This window comes from Lissotriton vulgaris, chromosome 5 (assembly GCF_964263255.1).
Source record: "Lissotriton vulgaris chromosome 5, aLisVul1.2, whole genome shotgun sequence".
Taxonomy (NCBI): Eukaryota; Metazoa; Chordata; class Amphibia; order Caudata; family Salamandridae; genus Lissotriton; species Lissotriton vulgaris.
The window spans coordinates 641,113,057-641,124,066 of NC_141693.1; positions in this window are offsets into that span (position 1 = coordinate 641,113,057).

Here is an 11,010-nt window from a genome sequence, read left to right on the forward strand (position 1 = left end):
TCGCGGGGCGCGAAGTTGAACTGGGAAGCCGCGAACTCACGCGAACAGTGCGAGCAAGCCATAAAATCCGCTGCTCGCGGATTTGCGGATTTTGCGGGAAATTCGCGAATCTCGCGGATTGCGAATTTACCGAAAATCCGCAAAATCCGCGAGCGGAACGGATTTTCCGCCCATACTTAAATGCCAGTTCCTATTCTGAATAGTACTGCTTCCTTTTGTATCAATGGACAGGGTCATGTCAAGGTAGGAAATAGTCAGTGTAATTATACCTACACTCTACATACGAACAGTACCCCGCCTTTTATCTTTCCGCCTAATGTGTATTTTGTGCGTGGTGAAAATGCTTATACTCGGCTTCCCCGAGGATGGGCAGAGCAGTGTTATCTTTCCTTTCTTTATCCTCCAGTATATATAGCTCCCGCCAACTATCATAAGACACATTAATTGATCAAACGAGAATCAGACTCTAACCAAAGTAGTAGAAGTATCAATACTGACGATACAGACCAAACTGATACTGCATTTCAGAAGTTTGGAGATATAGCAAAGAGACTCTTTCCAATATGGGGCCCAATTTTCACCAGGCGAGATGTTAGACGCTTGGCTAGAGTAGTGGAAAATGTCTTCCAGACCACTGCAGGGATATTGACTAATCTGACTGTAGAGCTTCAGGCTACAAGGCTTGTTTCGCTTCAGAACCGGATTGTTCTTGATGTCATCCTAGCAGATAGAGGAGGAGCATGCCGCGTGATTGGCAACTCCTGCTGCGTGTACATACCTGATTCTGCCCCCACAATACATTTGGCAATTCAGAAATTGCATCGCTTGGCAGCAGAAGTTCATGCCGACACAGGTACTTGGTCCTTGACGGGGTGGTTCTGGAATCTTTTGTCTACGTGGGGTTGGAAGATGTTTATGATCCTTGCAGGAGCTCTGGGTATAGTATTTGCTTGCTGCCTATGTTTACATTGCGGGCCAGCATGTTGTTCTTACTGTGCTGCCAAGCTTACTTAATCACTGTCCGTTTCTCATCAGATGAAGATAGAGAAACAGATGACTCAAAAGGAACTTGCTGGTCTCATGCAGATCGATGAAGTTGCGTTCTTAGATTAGGAAAATTATATATTGGCTACATCATGCCAAAAGGGCGGTCTGAAGGAATATAAATTCGATTTTACATGATTTTGGCCTAATGTATCCAATATGTTAGTATGTTACCATCTGAAACTCCTATGTAAATACCCAAAAGTTAAATACTCGTACAGAATCGGGCCTTTTGCTATAACAGACGCCATCTTGATTTCATTTCCCTGTGTCTCCCTCTGTTAGTTATGAAAATATGTGACCTGCTTCTGAACAGAGACCTGAGATGCCGGCCTGGGCTATGAATGGACTATTACTTTCTAGCTCAGGGAACCCAAGGTCACATATGCCTTTCTTGTTGGAGGCGCACATTCTTGCAGGCACCGTTCCTGTACTCCCATGCCACAGATAGAAAGGGAGGCACCTTTACTGACCTACCCCGCGGAATAGCATGAGCTAAGCTTTATAGCAATCAATGGTGCATTATATGGGCTTCCTTGCTGCCTCCTTGATGAGTGGTGTTTTTCCTTCTAAAGGGGTTTCATGAAGTATGTAGAAAGTATGTATGCATTGTATTGCTTGTATTCTGGAGTCTTCTCTGCACACTCTTCGAGAGCTGTGCTGAGAGAGGCTCCCCTATATAGGGCCTTTTTGCAAAATAAACGATTGAAGCTTCTCCATTGCCGACTGACTTATTATCGGTAATAAGGTATATGGGCTATTGGTAAGTATAGCTCTATGATATAATTTTTTGTACTTCACTACTGTGAACTATAGCTTTGATAACCCTAAATAAACAAAGAAGATGAGCACTAAGCAGCATGCTCCTCATGAGAAGAACTGCCTTGCGTATTCATTCAAACAATCCAAACATTCATTCATCCTTTCATTTTAATTCACCCATAGCCACCATGATTAAACCTTACTTAAATTCTTTCATCCATTCTTTTATCAAAATTTCCAATCCATTATCCATTCATTCAATATCCACCCTTTTTTCAAACCATCCTTTCACCCATCCATCCCTTTCCTCAACCATGCACCCATTCACCCACCCACTCTTTCAATCGTTTACCATTTCTTTTCTTTTAACTTTCCGTTCATTTATGTTTCCCTTAAATCCATCAACACACATTTTGTGAGCTTTTGGTGAGTTGCAGATAGAAGAGGTCATAATTCCTCAAACACTGCTGCAACTGGTAATGCTGGGGAGGGTTCCTGGTCTTGTGCTGAGGACGCCCTAGTACTAGCTAGTGAGTTTAGTAATTGCAAGAAATTACGTGACTTATCAGTACACATCCCTGCTGTCAATTCTCCCGCTCCAAATAACTCTCCTCCTGCAATGTCACAGGACCCGGCATCACTGGTATGCTGTGTGACTAGAATGAAACATTATACGTATTTTAGATGCCAGACACGCCACACCAAATATAACTGCAATACATCACTACAGTTCAGTTAGCACTGCAGTATTGTCTAAAAAAATATCACTCTGGGCATTTTATTGGTTCACAAAGTTAGACATGCCAGGTCTATTGGTCAGGAATAATGGTCAATGAAAGACATATGGCGTTAGTGGGCAATTGCAATGGGAGTGGGATCTCATACTTTTCTTCCAGCCATGCTGCACTGTTTTGGTAAACTGCTGGTATACTGTATAAATGAATGAGACTGCAACACACTACATTGAGGGAGGCATGATGACATGGGTACTCTCTTGTGAACCCAACTGCTAGAACACAAGCAGGAAAAAGAAAACCTTCGCAACAAACATACATGGTGAATATTATTTATAATACTAGCTTACTTGGGCCTGCAATCTTCACATTGGACAGTAGAGTACCAAAATGTGTTATTCTTAGTCTTACTCTTACAGTACCACAAGATATATAGAAAAGAGGGAAAGATTACCAACAAAACAGAAGATAAGGCAGAGATAAAAAGGAATGAAACAAAAAATTGATCCATTGTGGTTTGCTTGAGTGGTTCTTATCCCCTCCTCATCACCACATGGAAGGAAGACGGCAGGTAAGGGTGCCAGAGAAACTTTCTTTCTCACAAGCAACACCAGCCTCAAGGCAGCAACTCCCATCCTGGAACCCAGCACCTACATTCCAATACCCCAAGGTTCTACCCTAAGCCCATAACAATCATATAATCCAACATTAGGGTTATAATAAAAAGAAATAGTAGTACTTACTGGGGTCAGCAGAGCCCTTTGCAGCAGCACAGGTGGTCAGTGCCGGCTGACCAGCTACTCCCGGACCCATCTCCTGAACGTCCCTCTTATTGCCCTCGGGTGCTGATGTAAGAAATAAAGAAAATAAAAAAAAATAGATTAGTGAATCAGTTAATCTCCACTAAATGTTTATAACAGATAAATTGAGTCAAATTGTACTTCTCTAAGAAAGATCAATTATAGTACTAGTTTCTAATCTATCGACTATCGTTGAGATGCCCTTTCCAATCCTGAAATCCCTATTCCAAATTTGGTTAGCAAAAACTACATTTGGAACTAATGCATTGCAGTAATGATCTTTGATTCTATTCCCATTTCTCAACCCCCTTGATGGAACAACTCAATCTCCTGGTTTTTTGCAATGCATAGATGCATACTACACATCACTGTGGAATAACTTGGAACTGTATGAGTAACATAAACAAAGTCACAGAGAGAATGTGCTCCTCACTAAAATAACTGATTGATTACAGTGGGAGAAGGACAGTCTGCAATGGCTTCTTAACTAATCAGCCAAATCGAGCGCCAATGATGAGTACAATTAGGTAGCGCTGAGCACGTGCCTAGCAGAAACTACAAACTGGATCACACAACAATATTCCAACTTACCTCTGAGTTTGAGCAGCATGCTATTCAAAAATAAAATGTGTGGATTGTAGAACACAAACACAATAAATAATTAATACTCACTGAGCCCCATAATCTGGTGCTGAACGGTGCTCTGGGCCTGGTTAGTGCACCACAAGCACTGGTGCAACGTCCCCCAGCACAGCCGGCAATGCTTCCACTGGGGGTATCCGCTACCGGGCATGCCGCCTGCTAGCAGCATGGAGGAAAGGTGGTGTTGCACAAAAACAACTGTGCTGCCACCTCCTCCTTAGCAAAAGATCGCCCGGCTGTACACCTGGGAGGCGGCACCACCCGCAACATAGCCGCCCTGCCTCTGCTATGGCGCTGGGTGGGTTAGGAAAAAAATGGAAAAGTAAGGGAAAGGAATGCAGAAATAAATAATAAAGCAAGGGGAAATAAACAAAAAGTCACGAAAACACACAAAAATGTCCCAAAAACATCAAATAACAAAGACACACACTAATATAAAAAATAAATATGAGGGGTAGATAAGTTTTAGAGGGGGGGATTACAGAGGTTAAAGAGAGATTAAGATTTAGGTAGGCCCAGCTCCATAACAGAGAGCAGAAAAACAAGACGGCCCGTGTGGTGCTGTTCACACGTTTTTTGGAAGTCGAGGACGCACAGAAAAACTGTGTGATGCCATTTGTGTGAGATTTGGAACATAAGAACGCACTCCTGTTCCCATTGCAATGCGAACAGGCGTGCCAGCAAACTTCACCTGCACACAGAACTCCGTGTAGTGCGGCTGAGTTTGTTTGCCACTTCATGGATTTCCACTTTGCGCCACTCTGTAAACTCCGCCCAGGCCTACTTCTTGTTCTACATCTGCTCTTTTTCTCTTCTCTCCTTTCCTTCGTTGTGCATGTTTGTATCCCTTAATTACATACAAGAATAATCTGCTAAGAGCAATTATCACTAAAGGTTTCAAAATACTTCCAACAGTTCCACTACCTAGGTTTCCAAATTACCTGCCTATAGCAGAAAATCCATTCCCAATTTCTTGCCTAGAAGCTGTTGCTTCTAACCCTTTCATATCTTTCTTTAAGTCAGTAATGTTCTTTATGTACTCCTACAAGTCCTTTCTTCCGTCATGGATGTAAGTGCAACTTTGTTGAACTTTTAACATCCGACAGACACTTTGCGAGAAGGTAGTCAAATACAAGTCAATTCTGAAAAACCATTGATCTGATAGCAACTGTTTCAGTATCTATAACTAAAAACCTTCCAGCTGTACTAGTGGATAACTTATCAACTACAGTAGAAAGCTTTCTAATTTTGTGTGAGTTGAGTATCACTCCTATAGATGGTATCAGAACACCAAAAATGTCTCCTACAATTTCTCCTACGCTAGCACCTCTTTTTGTTCTCACGTGCTGTTCCCTTGCTGGATAATAATGTTGTCCCACATGATACATCTTTGGAAAACTATTCCAATGTAACAATGCATTTTCCAACAAATATAATAAACTCCAGGAAAAACAGGATATGCTCCATCCACAATTTCCTTGAACTTGAACGGTATGATCACATTCAAAAATACCTTCGAAATTTGTGTCAGTTGTTGATTTCTTAACAAATATTAATAATTTCCCTTTGTGTTGGCAATCTAAAGCTAATACTTACATATTTTACACTAAACTGTGTTCACTTTCATCTATGAACCATTGGGGGTACTTATGAAGGATTTTTTGATTTAGCCAACATATCTCTTCATCTATCTTCTACTGAATCTATTAATTTATGTTCTACTCCTATTAAGGAACAAGTTAAATTGTGTCTATGTGCATAAGCAGAACTAATGTCATTGTGGGTCTAAAGAAATGTCCCGCTATCTCAGTGCTTTTAGCACCAGGCTGACGATGTAAGTGCTTAAGCATACGAAATTCTGAAAAAAAAACAGTTCAAGTAATAGTATTGAAAATGACACTTTCCATAGAATAAGCTCAGCCGCAAGCTACAGGTAGCTCCATATGTCAAGGGGAGATGGTGGTCAGTTATTCCCTCAACAACTGGCACAGGTAATTGCATGCGAACACAACAATACCTAGCATCCATAGTGTCAACATATTCGTAAAGCAATTTTAAATGAACATTCAATTAATAATCTCCTCTAGAAGCATCTACATGTAAGTCTTTCTCATCTATTGCAGTTAGACTGTTGTCAGTAGGAAGTGGTGTTTGAGGGGCACTAGTAGATTTAAGCTCCTCTGCATGTAAACGGTGGGGTAAACTCAACATCACAAGTAAATTATTAGTACTAATGTCACAACCAAATATACTCCTACACATAATCGTCTACATCTATTAGTGTTTGGGTTAGGCTCCATGAGTTTTTCTGATGTCATACCATTTAAATTGATGATTTCAGCACAGTCCATTTAGTTAGATTCCACTTGCACGGATAGAAAAGCAAAGTGTTCTTCAGGAAAAATATGTACAGTGATCTTTGTGAGACTTCCTTAGTCCTACTCTGTGTTCTTCTAGGGAGGAACACCTTCCGCTCCCTCAGCAGACTTGGGCCTTAGGACTCATCTTTTTATTTTGTCAAAACTAAGTTCATCAACAAAGTTCAGTTCATGGAGGTACAGCTGTATGTAATTTTGTTATAGCAAAGGCTTCAAAATGCTCTTTTCAAGTTATTGATAGCTAGCTATGTCCTTTCAGGTGAGGGATACCTCTGATAGGGTACTCTAGCTCAGCTCTCTTTGATCTCCTTCTTACTGGCCCTTCTTGATCACAGTCATTTAGGCCAGGTCATTCAGTATCTTCTGGGATGGTTTATGGCACATACACTTCAGAAAAGCTTCATCTCCCTCTCTCCAGTCTCCTAAGTCACCAGTCTCCATGTAAAACTTGTATTACTACTGCACTAGGCCCATTGCGAGGGTCTACATCTGGTGCACTGAATACCACAGGATGGGACCCTTCTGTACCGATTTAAACTGTTGACTCTATCAGACCTCCCTCAGGCCGAACAAGTGCTGCTCCAGCTTCTTGCTGATCCCCAACAGCTTGCTTAACCTGCTCCCTCCATCTCAGGGTAACCACCAGCATATTAGAGAAATGTGCTGTTATATCATCAAGGGGACAAGGGATTCTGCAAGTAGGAGCAGTGTGTACCCAGTTAGGGACACCTCCACTGTTCACAGCTGTTGTGGTGACTAGAATCACCTGGTTGAGACCATGCCCCCAAGGTTCCAACCATGACTTGCTGTCGTGCTTCTTCACCATAACCCAGTCGAAGGGTCTGAGTTCATGGAACAGCTCCTGTTGAGGTGGTGCTGTAGCCTCTCAAACTTGATGACACACAGATCGCATCACATCAGCCAGTCCTTTGCAGTAATCAAGAATTATGTCATCTGTAATGTTCACAAGCACATTTGCAGGCACAGCTGGCAGTCTCTCATGGAGGGACAATCCTATTATCCTATCTAGAGTATAGCATAGCCTCAACAACACATGAGGCAAGGCATCAGGCCATTTCAAGGATGTAAAAGCACGCACTTTAGCTAAACTGTATTTCGCGCCACTGATCTGTTCAACAATTTCAGAAGCGTCTGGTCTGTAACTGTAATTTAGCCTCGGTTTCACTTGTAATGCTGCACACAAAATTTTCAGGACCTCATTATTAAAATGAGTTCCTCAGTCTGACTCCAGAGATGTTGGGAAACTAAACCTTGGTATTAACTCCCTCAAGAACAACTTAGTCACTGTGAGATTACAATTTCTCCTGGCTGGGTTAGCGTCAACCCACTGTGAAAAGATCCACTCAATCACTAGGATATACTTCAACCCACTACAAACAGGTATCTTGATAAAGTCCAGTTGCATCCTTTTGAACGGGCCTCCTGATGTCCCTATGTTACTCAGTGTTACTGCTGTTCTTCTGCCTACATTCTGCTTTTGGCACACATCACATCTGTAACCCAGTCCTTCAGCCATCAGTATGAACCTTGGGTTAAACCATGTTTGCCTGAACAAGTACTGTCTCCATTAGAGGTAACATGCTATCCGGCAACAAATGTCTTCCATCTCCTGAAACCCAAACATCATCCTCATCTCTTTTGACACAACTTGTTCTAATCCAACCTTGTTGAACAGCTTCTGACACTTCTTCATGTAACCTCTTAACTTCCTCCCCGGTATCCACTGTAGTCAACAACAGATTACAATTTATGGCATCCAATTGTTCATTGTGGTACTCCTCATTAAAGGTGCGGACATTCAAAGCACAGTATCTTGTGGTCTCATGGGCATACCTATTGACCATGGTCACATAATTGGTGCCGTTTCGTTATGTGGCACATTTCACTACTGCAATTGGGGCAGGTAACCGTAAAGCAGGGATCACCAATCTTTTCTGTAGTGAGAACTTCTTCTGATCAGTGAAATTCATAATGTGCTACTGAAGGCCAAGGCACTTGCTCAAAGTTATCAGAACCCCCACACCCAGTTTAATTAAATGTAAGTCTAATATCCATGGAGCCAAAGACTAGGTGTAACGAAGATGTACAGCTGATGAGTTGGTGAAGAAAACAATTTATTTTGAAATACAATTAAACCCACTTGTGAGGAAAAACAGAGCACATCCTCAACCAGCCCGTTCCACACCGTTTAACACAAGCCTCACATTCCAATTTCCTCACCCGGCAACAGAGTGATGACATAGACACCATTCCAAGAATGACATTTATGCTGTAATGACATACATGTAATTCCAAAAAACACTATGGTTTGAACAAAATACTTTGGCTAGAGGCACTATGACAGGACTGCCATGCATATCAGTGAGAGTGTGGTCATTAGAGGATGTATGAACGTGTGCATATAAATGGGGTTTATGTGTATTGGTGAATGAGAGTCTATGCTGTATGTACTAGTGGCACAGACATGTTTTGTCATATGTGGCACTGTTACATGTATAACACTAACCTACAACCATTTTTGTTTTATGGGAGAAACTTTAAGTGCTGAAACATGTTCCACAAAATAATATTGATAATATGGAGATTTCTCCCACTAAAACAAATGCCTCTTTTTTCAATAATAAATAGGACACCACGACTACCAGCCAGTGGGTGAAAGATGCCTCCTGTGCATAAATGAAACACTTTGAAATGGGAGAAAATTAAACTTAAGAGTTAACCTTCTTTTTATATAGGTCCCATAAAACTCAACATTTACATTTTCTCGTATTTCAAAGGGTTGCATTTACAAACAGCAGGCATCTTGCACCTAGTGGCTTGTAGACATGGTGCCATAATTATAACTGAAAAATACAGCAATTTATTTAAATAAGATGAATTTAAAATGAAGAAACATTCTTCATAAAATATTAAGACATAATTGGCTTAATTGAAATCGTATAAAAACATTGACTAAAAGTTTCATAGAAAACATTTTATCCACTTTAATAAATATGTCACATTGTCTACTGGCCACGGGGAGTTAGAGGCCTAGGGCCAGATGTAGGTAAATGTCATTTACCGATTTTTAAATACCGAATTTTACCGATTCGGTATTCAAAAATCGGTAAATGACATGTAGGGAAAAATTCGGTATTTTTTACCGAATCGGTAAGATTCGGAATTTACCGATTCGGTAAATACCGAATCGGTATTTGCTATTGAATCCTATGGGCCTTGAAGCCCATAGGATTCAATAGCAAATACCGATTCGGTATTTACCGAATCGGTAAAAATACCGAATTGCTAAGGGGGACAGGGTGTCACTTTGACACCCTGTTGCACCCCTGTAACTGGCTTTTGCGCCATGTGGCACAGAGACATGCCATTAGGGCATGTCTGTGTGCCACATGGCACAGGTGTACATGCACAGATGTGCATGTACACATGAATTCGTAATTTACCATGCAATTGTATTGCATGGTAAATACCGAATTCTTAATGCCCTGTAGCACTGTTAGACATGCTACCTACATCTCAAATTACATTTTCGGTATTTTTACCGAATGGTAAATTTCCGAATCGGTAAAATGTACAGAATCATTAAATTTACCGATTCTGTAATTTTACCGAATCGGTAAAATTACCGATTCGGTAAAATTACCGAAAATGTATGTTTTTAAAGCCCCTACATCTCCATAGCCCTTTACCGGTCGGAAACGGCCGAAAATCGGAATTTTCGGCCGTTTCCGACCGGTAAAGGGCTACCTACATCTGGCCCCTACTGTTGGTAAATGCAACACTTTGAAATGGTATAAAACTTAAATGAAGAATTAAGTTAATCATTAAGTTAACTCTACATTTTATTTTTATACTATTTAAAAGCATTCACAAACATAATTTATTTCTCATGTTGCAATATTAAGTTGACAAGAACTTTTATTTAATATTTAAATACTTCATTGCTTCAGTTTTTCACCTCTGTGCCCTGGCTCATAAATCTGACTCCAGCACTGTTCACTGCCCTGCTATCTGCAGCCTGAAGAAGATAATGTAAAATAAATACAGCCTTCCCTTAACTTTAAAAGGAAATTGTGACCCTGTGCTTATTTAAAAATGAACTCAAGACTCTAAGCTACGCTGAAGGTGTCGGTCAGCTAATGGTAGGTCACGATCGACTGGTTGAAGACACCTGTGCCTTAAGAAGGTTATCAACAATGTCACCATTACATATGGGAGACCCTGAAGAGGTTGTGAATCCCCGTTGTGACCATAACCATCCAAAGTCATGAAGGGCACCAAAGCCATACTTACTGACTATCAGTAAAAATTGTGACTCTCAGTTGGTGTGAAACACAGCATGCCCTAGTAAGAGCTATCAATTTGGCCACTTATGCTGAAAATACTCCTTGAAGTCAGGAGGCTTCGACCACACCTGAGGCGTACAAACTCAGCTCTCAGGTTTCCATCATGGTCTTGTAAGCAGGAGCCATCAACAAAAATCACATCATCTGATTTGGGTAGTGCATATCTTGTATGTCAGGTCTCGGCTTGGTACATAGTTCAGTAATATCAACTTCACCTTCAAAAGATTCATTTCTAGGTATAGATAACAGAGTTACAGGATTAAGTACAGTACATCTCCTTAAT